General features: G+C 35.5%; 1 pseudogene; it reads right to left on the minus strand.

Annotated features, from left to right (window-relative positions):
- Positions 1-12,515: 12,515 nt before the first annotated feature.
- Positions 12,516-13,969, minus strand: LOC105712356 (probable ATP-dependent RNA helicase DDX6; annotated as a pseudogene).
- Positions 13,970-16,994: the final 3,025 nt, after the last annotated feature.

The raw sequence follows: 16,994 nt of genomic DNA on the forward strand, positions 1-16,994 counted from the left end.
AGAAAGTGGGACTTGAATTATACTACAACACTACATAGCAATTTAAGATAAAATAATGATTTTGTTGATAAAATAATGCCCAAATGTAGTTTTGAAAATCAAAAGGTATTAACAGTCTTGTAATGAAAAGACTTCCTCACAATTCTACAACTTCAGTAGTTCTTATTTGTGACATTTAAATATTTACTTAAATACTTTATCCCACATTAAATATATAATTAATTCAACAAAAATTAATAACTTTTCTGGACTTTTTTTTGCTTTATGCATTACTATTACATTCTTTTCATGATCTGTAAGATTTATGCCCCTCATAGATACACCATTTTACTCTCTTCCTCCCCATTATCCCTGTATTTCTGTGTAACCAATAGTCAGTGTCTATATTTTATGGCTTACGAAAATATTGTTCAAGTAGTAGCTTCATCCTATTTCTTCATTCCTAATTGTTGTCGTTTTTTTTAATTCCAGAGCCTGCATAGTTAGGAAAAAAATGTAATAGGAGTGGAAGAAATATGATAGAATGAAAGAGCAGACAGGAGATGAGGGTACCTATATACACTTACACAGAAACTGAGAGATTAGGGGAAAAAAAAGCACAATAAAAAATAGCAGATGACAAAAATGTTATATTGAAAGATGAATGGTAATGAAACATCACGTGATCAAGATGAATGCACATCAATTAATAAATATTTCCTATTTATTGAGGAGACACATATTTTGGACTACCAAACACAACTGATTAATATGATTTACATATTCAAAACCTCTTAATTTCACTTTAAAATATACTTATGTTGCACATACATCCTTTTTGACAAGTGAAGTTTGTCCTTTGCTTTTATATACAGCTGGATAATGATGACCTGAGAGACTGTAATGTCAATTATAATATTTCACAAAACATCAGCAACCTGGGGAAATTCTTCACTTGGGTAGCAGATAACACATCCACTACAGAATCCTCTTACCCTCCAGAAAAATGACCTTCCAAACATTTTCGGTTTTATGTTGTGCCATAGTACAGATTTGCTTCCGCCTTCTCAGTATTTGATAATCAATGAGTGCTTCAAAGTTAGCCATTCCTTACAGATTTTCCTTAGTTGAAGTAAGCAGTAGAATTGCCAAGGAAGGAACATAGCATTACTTCATGCATTGCTCTAGAAACACTACAAATTATATTTATCTCCTAAACTCAATTACAAATTTTAGAGGTATATAAATAAATATTAATACACAATAAAGAATAAAGCCTAACATCTTTACATGAATATTAGCAATAGCTAAAATATGTAAATCCTACGGATATATCTAACCTCATTTGTTCACACAGATTGTGTAACTGGATACCACCACATTACTCTATTAAGCCAAAATAGACAAATGGGACCTAATCAAACTCCACAGCTTCTGCACGGCAAAAGAAACAGTCATAAGAGTGAATTGGCAACCAACAGAATGGGAAAAAATTTTTGCAGCTTACCAATCTAACAAAGGGCTGATATCCAGAATTTGCAACGAACTAAAACAGATTTACAAGAAAAAACAAACAAGCCCATTCAAAAGTGGGCGAAGGATATGAACAGATGCTTTACAAAAGAAGACATACATGAGGCCAACAAGAATATGAAAAAATGCTTGTCATCACTGGTCATTAGAGGAATGCAAATCAAAACTACATTGAGATACCATCTCACGCCAGTTAGAACAGCGATCATTAAAAAATCTAGAGACAACAGATGCTGGAGAGGATGTGGAGAAATAGGAACACTTTTACACTGTTGGTGGGAGTGTAAATTAGTTCAACCATTGTGGAAGACAGTGTGGTGATTCCTCAAGGACCTAGAAATAGAAATTCCATTTGACCCAGCAATCCCATTACTGGGTATATATCCAAAGGATTATAAATCGTTCTACTATAAGGACACATGCACACGAATGTTCGTTGCAGCACAATTTACAATAGCAAAGACCTGAAACCAATCCAAATGCCCATCAATGATAGACTGGACAGGGAAAATGTGGCACATATACACCATGGAATATTATGCAGCCATCAAAAACGATGAGTTCGCGTCCTTTGTAGGGACATGGATGAACCTGGAAACCATCATTCTCAGCAAACTGACACAAGAACACAAAATCAAACACCGCATGTTCTCACTCATAGACGGGTGTTGAACAATGGGAACACACGGACACAGGGAGGGGAGCACTATACACTGGGGTCTGTTGGGGGGGAGTTGGGGGGACAGCAGGGGGTGGGGAGTTGGGGAGAGATAGCATGGGGAGAAATGCCAGATATAGGTGAAGGGGAGGAAGGCAGCAAATCACACTGCCACATATGCACCTATGCAACAATCTTGCATGTTTTTCACATGTACCCCAAAACCTAAAATGCAATAAAAGAAAAAAAGATAAATTTTAAAAGGTGACTCACATGGACCCAATACCTAAAAGTTAAGATAATTTACAACTTGAAGTATTGCATAAGTACTGTGTCTAAACACATTCAGATTATGTGTTGTTTAATTTTTAGGAAGCTACACTTTTGAAGAAACCAGTATTTCTTCCTCTCTCTTTGTCTATCTCTATTTCTCCTTCTTTCATGAGTGCTAGTGAGCTTTTGTCTGGTTTCTTCTAACTATTATTTGAGGGGGTTAAAATCATAATAATGAAAAGGTTGTTGTATTTTTAAGGTAGAAGGACATTTGTAAAGATTAATGCCACGGAGTTCTAATTTATATTAACTGACTTCTAAATCAAACAATATTGAAATATTTTCTTTTACATGAACATTATTATAACAAATATGTATAATGTTTAAAGCTTTTAAAATACAAATTGGTTAAAATATATGTATACATGTGCATTTTCATGGGTATATATATATATACAGACACACACATATGCATATATATGTATACACAATTCATAAAAATTTTGGCTAAAAAATGGCACTTATGACCTTTTTAGTGGTTTGCCAAAAGACCACTTTACTATAAAGTGGGCATTCAGGCAAATTTTTATCTATGAGTATTTTACTTTTTTTTTTTTTTTTTGAGATGGAGTTTCACTCTTGTTGTCCATGCTGGAGTGTGCAATGGCACAATCTCAGCTCAACACAACCTCTGCTTTCAGGGTTCAAGCAATTCTCCTTCCTCAGCCTCCTGAGTAGCTGGGATTACAGGCATGAGCCACCACGGTAGGCTAATTTTGTGTTTCTTGTTTTAGTAGAGAGGGGCTTTCTCCTTGTTGGTCAGGCTGGTCTCGAACTCTCAAATTCAGGGGATTTGCCCTCTTTGGCCTCCCAAAGTGCTGGGATTACAGGCATGAGCCATTGTGCCCAGTCATATGTATATATATATATATATATATATATATATATATATATATTAGCATAACTGTCAAGAAGAGGTTTGAAATGAATAGATGTATTTTATTTTTGATGTACTATATACATTTTTAACAGCTAGATGATGATTTCTGAAATTATTTGAATGCATCTTGACAAAAGGAAGAGCTTTCTAGAGTTTATTCATAAACAAATGTTTGGTCAAAATAACAAAAATAAATAAAAAGGAAATTCATTATATTTATGTAACAATTTTTCTTAGAGTCACACCTAAAGTATTACTGAAAGATTCAATATTTTTCTTGTTTTTTCCAAATGTAATTATTCATGGTTTTAAATCACTATGGCTACATCATAGCATTCTAACTGACTGTAGTAAATTCCTTTTTAGAGAAAATCACCTATCTAAAAGTGGTTTGTTACTAAAATTTAAAATAATAAACAGAAAATTATATTATCCAATTAGTTGTATATTGCCATTGAAATAAATCTTGCTCTCAATTCCCAATACAGCAGATAACTTCAAGGTTGTGTTAAATATGTAGCAGCTGGAGGTTGCCAGATGAGTGTGTTGAATGAGTGCATTTTAGTGAAATGTGTACCATCTTTTTTGACATGCATGTAATCATAACACATTTTCTGGCAGCTGGGTTCCCTATGGCAAAATAAAGCTGCAATAGAAGATAAAACAGCCTGCTTATATAATGACCATAAAAGAGTATAAATATATATATTTCTGAAAAATGTCTCAATTGGATGACTGACTCTAGCTGAGGTCATATTTTACAGTTCACATCAGTGAAACATTTTCAATATCCTGGGTATCTAGCTCTTGTAAACTAAACCTGAAATTCTACTTAACACATGAACAGCCTTTCTTAACAAAATATTTTCTAAATAAAAAGATAAAATGATTTTAGTAATTTTATTTTTTTCTGCCACAAGGATATGGAACCAAAGTCATATAGGATTTGGTGTTTATTTTTTTCAATTATAAATTTTGTCTTTGAAATTGAATGAATACATGGGGAAAGTATTTTTGTGTAAAATGCTCATTAGAAATAACTTTCTTCCCCCAGAAAAACCTATAGTAAACCACTGGGTTTGAAAAGTATGAATAGTCCTTGTTTTGTTTTGTTTTTTAATTTCCCAGAGTCACACTTTACCAGTTAAACAAAAAGTACACAAACGAATAAAACTTCCTGAAGTCTGGAACATGCTGCACGACTCTCCATGTCCTTTCTCGCCACATCAAAGTCATGCTCTCTGGACCAGAATATCAGCTAAGTCCTGTAAGTGGGCATTTGTGGTTTATTTCCTATCACTCTGTTGAGAGCATTTAAGTTATGAAACATATCTTTTTTATATCTTAGAGAATTTTGTGGCTTACATGATATTCTCCAGGGATGACTATAGTGATTTTTATTCATAAGGACTAGCATGTACTATATTTAACAAATTTAAAAAGGTTACCTGTATTTATACTTATTTGCATCAGGCTTTCTATTCTTATTCATCATGTCTTTTTTTGAGCTGCATTAGGTTAATGTGCATTTAATATTTGAGAATGTGAAATTATGCTGTAGAAGGAGAAAAATATACAAGATAGGTGAAATTTATAAGATATCCTGGTATAAAAAATGCATATTCCAGCAGATTTCATAATATAAGTTAATATAAAATGCTTTTGGTATATATACTAATGTGGGGCATTACAGAAATAGGCAAAATGCATTGAATAGATAATAAAATATTTAGGAAAAAAATCCATAATTTTCAGATGAGTGATAACAAAAAAGAAGCCTAGCATTTATAAAAGTTATAATATTAAATGACAGAAAGAGAAAGAGTAAAAAAGTCTAAGGCAAATAAAAATTCTTATAGAAATATTAACTCTCAGACATAGAACTTGGTGTCTGGGAAAAAGTAACAGAAAAGTGTGGCATTTCAAGATGTTTGAGTTTCTTGAAACTGACTTGAACACATTTAGGTATTCATATTTTTGGGTGATAGATATCTATATTTCTATTTTTCTAAAACATGTTTAATTATAAAGGTGCTACAAGTATTAGCATACTGGTACTGACAATATTTTCTAAATATTTAAATGTACTCTATATTGCTGACTACATTAATTTTCCTTTCTAATGTCAATACTTGTTATCATTTCTTAGTTTTTTTTTTTTTTTAATGGAGTCTCACTCTGTCTCCAGGTTGGGGTGCAGTGGTACAATCTCAGCTCACTGCAACCTCCACCTCCTGGCTTCAAGTGGTTCTCCTGTCTCAGTCTCCCTCCTAAGTAACTGAGATTACAAACCAGCACCACCTCGCTCAGCTAATTATTATTATTATTTTTTTAGAAGAGACAGGGTTTCTCCATGTTGGTCAGGCTGGTCTCAAACTCCCAAATTCAGAGGATACACCTTCCTCGGCCTCCTAAAGTGCTAGGATTACAGGCATGAGCCACCACTCCTGCTTTATATTTTACTTTTTAAAAACTATATTAGTTAAACTTTTTCATGTTCTCTAATATTCAATGGATCTAATACAGAGTTTGCTGTTTTGTTTATTCCAAGAATTTACAATATGTTTGTTGAAAATATTTTGATCCATTTGTTCAAATTTATAAAAAATTGGAACTCTTAAATTCATTATAAATTATGACCTCATTGTAAACCTCATTATTCCATTTAAATTTCCTTCCCTAATATAGCTTTCTGTTCAAAACAACACTGATTTTCTTTTATGTGTCTGTTTTTATTTTAATATTCTGGCCTTACTGAATCAGATGCATACTAACATTGAAATTACTGTTTTATTTTACTTATTTTTTCACAAATAAAAATACAATATTTTATATTTTCACTCAAAAAAATCTGTGCCATTTTTTGTCAGTTTATTATTCAATGTTACTTATATTTATTCTTTTTTTTGGAATTCCTGTGGGCTTTTACTGACACAAGTTTAAAAAAATAAAGATTTTACTACATTTTTTGAACCTTATAAACTCAGCAGACTCTGGTCCATATATGAGTACATCCAACATAACACATCCCAACAAAAACAGAACCTCACTGGAACATACACCAATTAATAGAAAGCCAGTTTTCCCCCTTCTCAATGTTTCTGAAATTTTGAGTTGCCACTGTTCACTTCTCAGTGAACCCCGTCCCTTGTGGCTAGGGACATGGTAATTCTCTACCATTTTTACTGAACAAAAAAATACTTTTTTTCCTTTGTTTCAAAAAAGGGAATACTGATTTTGTTTTCTCCAGGCACCCTGTCCCCCACAACCAAGGGTTAATTTGGTCATTTACTGAGCAGCATGTTTCTGTGGTACAGCATCACATCCAGGGAGTAACCCACCCCAGTGACTATAAGCGCACTGATCTGAGACCCACAAACCACACCAGAACCAATGCATATCTTAATAGCCAGCCCTACCCCGTCCCTTGCCCAGCATTTTCTACTGGAGAATTTAAATATATTTCTGTTGGAATCTGTCAGCTGTGGAGGGGCAGAGTCCAGGTGTCAGGTGAGCTCCCTCTGACCTCATGAACTGTGACAAAGATATTCCTCAAGAAGAGCAACTCCAAGGCACATAATCATCAGATTCACTAGGGTTGAAATGAAGGAGAAAATGCTAAGGGCAGCCAGAGAGAAAGGTCAGATCACCCACAAAAGGAAGCCCCTCAGACTCACAATGGATCTCTCAGCAGAAACCTTACAAGCCAGAAGAGAGTAGGGGCCAATATATTCAACATCCTTAAAGAAAAGAACTTTCAACCTAGGATTTCATATCCAGCCAAACTAAATTTCATAAGCAAAGGATAAGTAAAATCTTTAATGAATAAGCAATTACTCAGAGATTTCATCACTACCAGGCCTGCTTTACAAGAGCTCCTGAAAGAAGCACTAAATGTAGAAAGGAACAACCAGTACCAGACACTCCAAAAACATACCAAATGGTAAAGAGCATCAGTACAATGATGAAACTGCATCAACTATCATCAAACTAGCATCGAAATCACAGGATTAAATTCACACATAACAATATTAACCCTAAATGTAAATGGGCTAAATGCTCCAATCAAAAGACACAGACTCGCAAATTGGATAAAAAGCCAAAACTCATCAGTGTGCTGTATCCAGGAAACCCATCTCACATGCAAGGATACACATAGGCTCAAAATAAAGGGATGGAAGAAGATTTACCAAGCAAATGGAGAGCAAAAAAAAAAGCAGGAGTTGCAATCCTAGTCTCTGATAAAATAAATTTTAAACCAACAAAAATCAAAAGAGACAAAGAAAAAACTATCTTTAGAGATATAAAGTACAACTACAATCTCACAGAAGTCCAAAAGTTCACCAAAAAGCTGACTTACTTTAGCTCTCATGAGGCCAATAATTTTGACAAAGATATTTGGCAAGAAAATGATTCCTCAGTAACAAATATAAAGATACCTAGAACATTGAAAAAAAAAATGCAAATTAAAATAACGTGGCTTAATTCCCAAGAAATTATTTTATTTTTTGTTACTCATCTAGATGGTCAGAAGTACGGCTAAAGGCAGTTTCTGATGAGGTTATGAGCGTCCAAGCTGTTTCTAAATCCTTAGTGCAGACACCCTCCATTTTGGGGCAAAGTACCCGCCCTCCCATCCCTTTTTTAAAAAAATTTAAAAATTAAGTCATCAGAATGAGATGTTTTGATTCCATCAGTTTACACTCAAGGCTTTGGGCTGTGTTGTCTTGTTTGAACCAAGCATGATGGTATCAAGCACAAAGCCCATGGCAAAGGAAAGATGCTCCCATCTCATTCTGAAAACAAATACTTATAACCAAGCTCACTTCCCCCACCCTTTGGGGGCAACCCATTTTATGCTGCTGGGACTAGCTTGAAATAATTTAGAGGTGTATTTAGGTTTCCCTCTCCCTTAATTCCATGAAAGACTTTAGAATAAATTTGTTCCATTCCTAAGGGAAAAGCAAAACAGTTTCTATCCCCATCAGAATATATGGGGAAAGAAAAAACATAGGCCTAGAGGTGGCAAGGTATGTAACAGTATATAGCCCATTACACAAATATACAACCAAAAGCTAAACTGTGAGTTGGATGTAGTTTTAATATTAAAAATAGGGAGTAGTTCTCATCCACATGAGCCACTGGAAAATATTACTGTTACTTAAAAAACACGTATCCAATATTGGAAATAATGTGGAAACAACTTCTAATAGTAACATTGCTCCTAATTATGAGGGACCAAAAACAGAAAAAAAAAAAAAGAGAAAGAGAAAGAAAATATCAGGCTTTGACCTAGTCCTTAGATCATCGTTCCATTGAACAATTCCTATTCAGGAGTCAAGCACCAAAACTGGACAGCTGCCTCTACAAGGGCCAGGTCCATCCCACATACCCCGGCCAAGCAACAGATGCAGGGAGTACTCAGACCCAGGTATTCAGTAAAAGAATGGCTAGGGGACTGCCTGCTGAAGAGTGAGCAGCCCCAATAATGTGGAGCTGCTTGCTTTTATTCAGTATAGACATAATGCCAAAAGCCTGGAGCCAACACAATCTGTGGGTAATTAACACTGTGGTCCCCCTTGTAGGGAGCAGTCTCGCACACGATGATCAAAGATCAGTTTCCAGACAACATAAGTAAACAGCCTATTTAGACAAACTCCTCTACATTTCCTTGCACCTACTTCTTGCCCTCTGCCAGGGTAAGAAAACAGCTGCCTTCCGCTTATTCTCCCCCGAAGCTTTGCAAAACCTTCCGACTCTTCGAGGGGGTCTGCATCTTTCCCTATAGCTTCTCCCACCACCCTGACCAATCTCCTACAACAAGACCATGTCCAGTAGTGGTGTCCCAGATAGTTTAAGTGCCACTCCTCATTAGAGGCTCTATTTCAGTAACACTTTCAATTTTAAGTCTGTGCTTTAAAAGGGACCCACAGGCATGTGGCACCAGGCAGAGCAGTCTAAAGTTGGCAAAGGAATCTGCACTTTTTGTTTAGTCACCCACAGTTTCTGTAGCAAGATACAGAATTGCATTTACACTCTTTTCTTTTTTTCTTTATGAATGATCCCTCTTATATCCCAAGAGGTGGGGGAGAAAGAGGGCTGCATCGGTACAAGAGGAAGAGTTTTTGGTCAAACATTGACACCTTTTAAATTCCCTTGCCCAGCCCTCCCTGGAAAAGAGTTACTTCCTTAATTAGAGTCTCTATTTAATAACCAACATTGACTGGACAGAACATATGAGATTTGGGTTCCAAATAGATGAGCTTGCTCTTTTCTGGGGTTTGTACAGTAGAGCTCTTGCTACAGGTATTAAGGAGTTAGGGCTATGTCCAATCAGGAGGCATCTGTAGGATTTTATCTCCAAAGAACTGTGGGTGAGTCACAAACAGTCTGCTCAGAAGTAGGCAGAGTCAAAAAAGCAACTTCAAGTAATTAATTTCTTTATCCAGAAGAGTTAGTACATTAAAGTGTATGCAGGACTTATTTTGTAATATTTTAGGATTTTGAAAAACAATGGAATATGAAAATCAGTTTTTTTATTTTGTTTTTGTTTTTTTTTTGTTTCTTTTCCCTCCTTGTCTAATGCCTCCTGATTAACCTAGTACACAGGGTTAAAAGGGAATTAAAAACATTAAAAAAATAGTTCACTAGCTTTAGCTTTGATTTGTCTCCTTTTGCCAGGAGATCAGGCCAAACATCAAGCATGTTGGGAGGGGCACAATTTAAAGCAAGACTATTGACTGTAAAACATTTGCCAGCAATTCACAGTGCAAAATGACAGATAACAAATCTTGTCACAACACAAGAGAATGGCAAGCAGCTTTATGTATCATGAAAGTTAACAGCTCTCAGGTTGCCCATTCCTGAAAAAGTTTATGTATCAACGCAGGCAGAGGCCACACTTTGGCACACTAGAGGAAATAATCCACAGAAAATTAAGCTCCAGAACTGCTATCATTACCAAAGCTGATATTGGCTAATATTCTGAAATGCAAATCTGTGCTTTATGTATATATATATATACTGCTCAACATCTCTGCCACTCAAACGAATTCCCAAACTGCAAAGTAGAATAATCTTTGCCCCCTTTTGCAGAGCTTGAAATGTTCCTCAAACTTTTAGAAAGGGGAAAGAAGCAAAATTAGAGCTTCTCAAAAAAAAAAAAAATCTTGAATTATCAATGACGCTTCCTTGCTCTCTCTGGTAAACCTACTCGAAAGGTCCTCGGTGAGATAATGTGGCGGCAAACAGTACATCCCAGATTTCTGGGTCCCTTTACTAACACAGGGTACCATAGAAATCTTCTCTCTACAGCAAGAGGTCAAAGTACTTTCTAGAATTTAGTAAATCAGTAAAACTGAGCCCCTCTCATCTTTAGCTGCTCCACAATCACTCTAATCCCCTTAATCCCAGCAACTTTCATCCAAAATATATATGTGTGTGTATACATATATACATATGAACCAAGAAAACATATTTACAAAGTTTATACAAGTATACACACCCAATTTTCCATAGGACACACTTTGCCACAGAGGAAAGAGGCTCCAGGCTCTGACACGTCTGCACATCAAGTGCCATACTGCTATGGGAGGCGCGTGTAAACCAGTCTTTAGTGTCTGCTATAGAGCACAAAGGTTTGTAATGTTGCAATATTTGAGTTCAGGGGTTCAGGGTGCCCTCAGCTCCCCTGAGGGGACGTTTCTCCAGGTTCTTGGTCTCCTGCCCTCTCAAGAATGAGAGAGAATCATTGCACAGTGCGCAGTAAACGCTGGACTCAAAAGTGTTTGTAGAAAGTGATTTATTTAGAGAGGGAAAAAGGAGAAGGAGAGAGAAACAGCTTACTCTCACACTGAGTGAGAGAATCCAGAAAGATGGAATCCAGGGGAGGAAAGCAGCTTCCACACTGAGTAGAAGGGAATAGAGAGAGATGGAGTTTAGGAGGGGAACATAGGCTTCCAGGAGAGAGTGTTGGAAGGGGACTCCAGAAGGAAAATCCCGGATAGAGAAAAAAAAGCTTCCAGGAGCACGAGAGTGTTTGTGGAAGGGGATCCAAACATAGAGTCCAAAGGCGTGTAAAAGAAGGGGACTTTTCACCTGGGAGGAACCCCCACCTTCTCTAAGACCGTGGGCCAATGAAAGGAATTCCTTAGAACTTCCGCTGGAGTGATTGACTCTTAGTTTCTCCCCGCACCCGTGAAATTCAAACATAAGGGTTAGATCTCCAGGATGGAGAGAGATGGGAGTGGGGCATAGTGCTAGGAAGTTCTTGCCCTTAAAACTTGTGGACTCGGAAAGAGAACACATTCCCTCAATATGGTTCCTGAAATGATAGACTGCTCTTTCCTTTGGGAGCGATGATGTTTTATCTGCTCAGCCTAGAGAAATTTTTACTTGGGATTTTAAAAAATACATGTATTTACGGTTGGGATGAACTGCAGTTGCATATCAACTCCTCCACATAAAGAAAAAGAAAACGGTGTTTACCATTACTAATAAGTTTCATTCTCCAGCCCTGGGCTTGAGTATTGGGTAGAAAGGGAAGGGACTTCAACTTGAAACCGCAATGAAAAGACTTTTTTTTTAACAGAAAAAGAAAGAAAAAAGGAAAGAAAGAGTAACTATTGTTGATTCCTTGGGCATCTAAAAGATAATATTCTGAATAGCCTCGCAGCATATGGCACTTCACACAAATAATTAATAAGCTCTTCAGGCTTAAAAAACAGATGAGTCATCAGGGAGAAGTTGCAATGCATCGAGAGTCAGCTGTTGGAGAATTTTGAAATCATAGACAAGCTTGTGTATTCATTAAGATTCTTCTCTTTTTAGGGTTTCTCCCCTTCTCCTTCCTTGTCTCCTTTCCCCAGAAAACATTTTTTATAAACCAGCAGTTAGTGCAACTAATCTTCACCCAGCACACAGTGCAAACACGTGGAACAAAAAAAGGTATATTCATTTCTTCTTTTCAGTCTTTATTCTCGTCACCAGTTAAAAAAAAAAAAGTCTGAGCTGTTTTAAGTCTTCATAGTTCCAAAATAAAAGATGAAAAGCCCATAAAGAGAAGAACATTCCCCCCAAAACTATGCATCACAGATCCAAATGAGCCTTCTGTAGTTTGTCAAAGCATGCTCGCTAAGGTTTCTCATCTTCTACAGGCTCGCTGTGGTGTTCTGCCACATACAGGCTCTTGTCAATGTTGCTGGGAATAAGTGTAATTTCTGTTCCCAGCTGCTCCTCAGTACTTTTCAGGTTGAAGTGATCATCATATGTCATCAAGTTGATGGTTAAGCCAACATGACCAAAGCAACTTGATCTTCCAATACAATGGAGATAGGTCTCTGCCAACTTTGGGAAATCAAAGTTTATTACCACATTCACAGCTTGTATAGCAATACCTTGGGTAAACAGACCAGTGCAAACAAGATCGTGCCATAAGCCATTTCGGGAAATCATGAAACACATGATTTTGATGTTCCTGCCTCATTTTAGCATGGATATAGAAGCAAGAATAACCCAGTTGAGAAATCTTGGCTAGGAATTCAACTCACTGAGAGGAGTTACAGAAAATGATCGACTGGTTTATCTGAAGCCTGGAGAAAAGTGTGTTGAGGCAGTGTACTTTTTGGTGCTCAGTTACATATGCATAGTACTGGGTTACTCCCTTCACAGTTAGTTCCTCCATTAGATTAATCTTATAGGGTTCTGCAATTGGGAATTCATGAACTTCTGTACATTAAGAGGGAAAGTAGCGGAATATAGTAAAATCTGCCTGTTTTTAGGTACTGTGAGAATTATACACTCCATTATCTGCACAAAATCCTATGACAGCAACTTATCTGCCTGCTTATCCAATGCTACCTTCTGGACAACATCATCAACCTTTGCTACTCCTTTCTTAATAAGATCCGGGATTCTCCAGGGGCAGCAGTCACCATGTACACTGTATCATCAAGCCTCATTGTGTCATCTTGTAAATTGGTTCCTCCTGTGATTGTAATCACTTTGGCCCATCTCACGTGTTTGCTGTCGTGGATGCAAATTTGACTGACCCGCAGAGCAAGGTCTTCAGTGGGAACAATCACCATTGCTTATATATTCTCTTTCTTCAGGTCTAGCCATTCAAGTAAGGGAATGAGGTAAGCACGGCTCTTGCCTGTTCCATTTTTTGCTCTAGCTAAGATATCTCTACCAGATAAAGCAATGGGAATGCTCTCCTCCTGAATAGGAGATGGCTTTTCCAAACCCACTTAAAAAATTCCCATCAGTAACTCCCATTTCAAACAGTAATCTTCAAGGTTGTTTCCTTTTGTGGAAGTCACATCTGAAGTTTTGATTCTTAGATCCTTGGGAGGGACTTTTAAAATCTTTCCAGTCATTAACGGGTTAAATAGTGGTGGTCATACTCTGTGCTTGCTGCTGAGTGCCATTATTGATTGTGTTGGTGTTCTTCTCAGCTGGTTCATCTGTTACTGTGTCTGTGTGCCCCCTCTTCCAGGGCCGACATTGCGTTTCATAGAGCCCCTCAGCTGACCATTTTGACTGGACCGACCCATTGTAACAGGGTTCTCTGTTCTGGTCCTGCTCATGCTGTTTGAGTTGCAAAGGTGTCTTTCAAATTTCAAAACTTTTGAATGTCAGTAAAGAAACTGTAATAACAGCTTATTAGGCTCTCCAAAATGAAGAGATAAATATGTGTCTTGCTCAATAAATGAGCTCTTTATGGCAATGCAGGCAAGCAACTGTAAGTCTCTGAATGGTAAACAGCGGTAACATGCCCTCTTGCGTGGAATCAACTTTTTATTTTTAACAAGCCCTCTAATTAACTTGAGTTATATCTGCATTCACTCATGTCAATCAAGGAGGCCACTTCCGCTCGGCACCCTTGGTCCTTTATTGTTGATTCAAAGATCTCAAAATCTATATTTATTCTTAACTGTCACATTTTATTGTAGTTCTTTCAGTTGCTTTTCATTTAGCACTGTATTCTTTAATACAGTAAATTACATATCAATTTATTAAATAAGATATGTAACAATTATAAAATAGATTAAGTTGTATGGGTTGTCTACTAATTTTACTATTATTTTAAATAATTGATGCTTTTAATCAGTTTTAATTTTTTAAAAATCCACAAAATATTTTTTTATTTTGTATTGATGCTACTAATTTAAATATATTGTTCTTTCAAAATCAGTGACCAAACATATTCTATAAAAGGCAAATTAATTTTCATATTTGCTACATGTTCTATTTTCTGATCTGGCAGATTTAAAGACATCTTGAGTATCGATTTCTTTTGCATAGGTCATCTCTTTTCCTTTCCTGATTTTAGCAGCAAGTTGTTTGTTAGTTTTTACTTCAGTTAGGGAGAATTTGTCTGTTTAGCTACTTTCATGAAGTATTTGTGTAACTAATAATGGATTCATTATAGAACAATGTTAACATATTGATAGATTCTTAATTATTTTTAAAAGATTTTATGACAAAAATAATGGAATAAACCTAATATTTTGTAAGTTTATTTCAAAAATACTGAAAACTGTAATTGAGCAAGAACTACACATATGATATCTATGAGTATATATATGTTTTCTGAATAAGGGCATTTAATTTTGTGGGAAAATCAAGGATATGCTGCCTAGCATCATGGTGCTTGCTCTGCAGTAATATGATATTTTTAAACCTTGAATATAATTTTTTCATGATAAGGGCATTCAAAATAATAATAATAAATTATATTTTAAACTTGACTTTGGTTATTGAATATATTTATCATTGGCTTAATTTTAGCATATAGATACTATATTTTTGTTAACATGAAACATTAGAGAACAAAATTGTGATACAAAGATGATTCTGACAGACTAGAAAAATAGACCACATCTGACAAGTGACCTCTAAAAACTGCAAGTGAAAGCCATGAAATTAATTTCAAAGAACCAAATGGCCATAACAGCAGATTATATTAAAACAAAAATTCTTCGGGACTTCAGTTGACACAAACATCAATGACTCAATATTTTGACATAAATGCCAAAGTAGTTCATGGGACCTCAGTCCGAATTAGTGGAAGCACAGTGGTCAGCATGAAATCCACGGCAAACCTGCCAGTTTTCTTCTTTAGACTGACTGTATTACTTATTTGCTTTTTGTTGAACCATGTCTATTGGCATCGACAAGGCTGGACCTGCTACGGAGTGATTGGACTCAATTTGAGAGGTTCAAAACATTCTAGTAGGGAAAGGACAAAGAGAATGACAAGATTACCCTACCTGTTGTAAGGAAGAACAAAAAAAGACACAAAGAGAGACATAAAAATCAGGATTTGGTGAAACTGTGTAGAGGATACAATCATAGTTACAGTAATAGCATCTCTGCATATGATAAGTGTCTGCAAAATTTTAAAACATCTTTCCTGAATCCAGTTTTGAATTTTATTAAAACTTTACAAACAGAAATAAGTCATTGCTTAACAAATGGATATTTTTAATTCTTCCAAAATACTTAAAATTACAAATAGAGTATGAATTACTAAACATGTTTGAATATTTTTAATAATTTACAAATTCATAAACAGCATGTCTTAGAACAGAACAAAGATATTTAACTACTATAACTATTTCTTTGCATTTTATCTTATTATAAAAATAATGTATTCCAATGTCATATTTTACCATCATACGTACAATTCTAATGAGCAGAAATTAAATCTGTCAGGCCAATGTATCAAATAAACCTAGATTCAAAGTTTATTATTTTTTGTCCTTACTATTGATCCACGTAAGCTTTTGTTTCCTGGCTCTTTGGATCCTCCTTCACAGCTTTTGCTCTGCCTCTCAGAAATGTGTAGAATAAATGTGGCAGGAAAAATTAACCTACATGTGTTCTTTCCACTGCAGGCCCTAAAACAAGCACTTTCCACTTTGAAGTCCATGAAAATAAATGATAAATAAAAATAAAACACAGATAAAAATGCAAAGACATACATGTAGATATAGAAGCTTTGTAAAACTAGTTCCAGGTGTGTGAAGCACCAGTAGGTCTTACAACCCTGGCAGTAGTAAAGGTCAAACCTGGAATCCCAGCCAAATTCCACTCTCTTAAGTCAGGCATATTTCTGAACCATTCATGGTCTTAAACTGTAAAATGGGAATGTTTTAAATAAGTGTTCCATGTTGTAAGTATAGTAAAATTGCTGGTATATGTTAAATTATGAATTAATGTTAGTTATTTTTATTTTTCTTATGTCAATATATTCACAAATGATAATATACTTTATTTCCTGGGTTGTTATGAGAATGAAGAGAATATTGAAGGAGTATATTATTTATATATTGTGAATCCATTAAAAGATAAAAGACTTAATAATCTTTGCTTGTATTAAATAAAACTTTCTAATTTTATTTCCAAATATATATGCATCTCTAAATAAGTTTCCAAAAGTTTTGGGACTTCTAGAATTTGTTGCTGCTAATATATAAAACAACAGAGTTGATATTTAAAGTTCCAACTTCTAAAATGGTGTTTGCAACACATGCAAATGTTAATACTATAGTTAGAACTTAGATAAATATAAAAAAAGAAAATGGCAATATTGATCTTTGAAAATGC

The sequence above is a fragment of the Aotus nancymaae genome, unplaced genomic scaffold (genome assembly GCF_030222135.1).
Source record: "Aotus nancymaae isolate 86718 unplaced genomic scaffold, 86718_ANA_hifiasm-v0.15.2.pri h1tg000048l, whole genome shotgun sequence".
NCBI lineage: Eukaryota > Metazoa > Chordata > Mammalia > Primates > Aotidae > Aotus > Aotus nancymaae.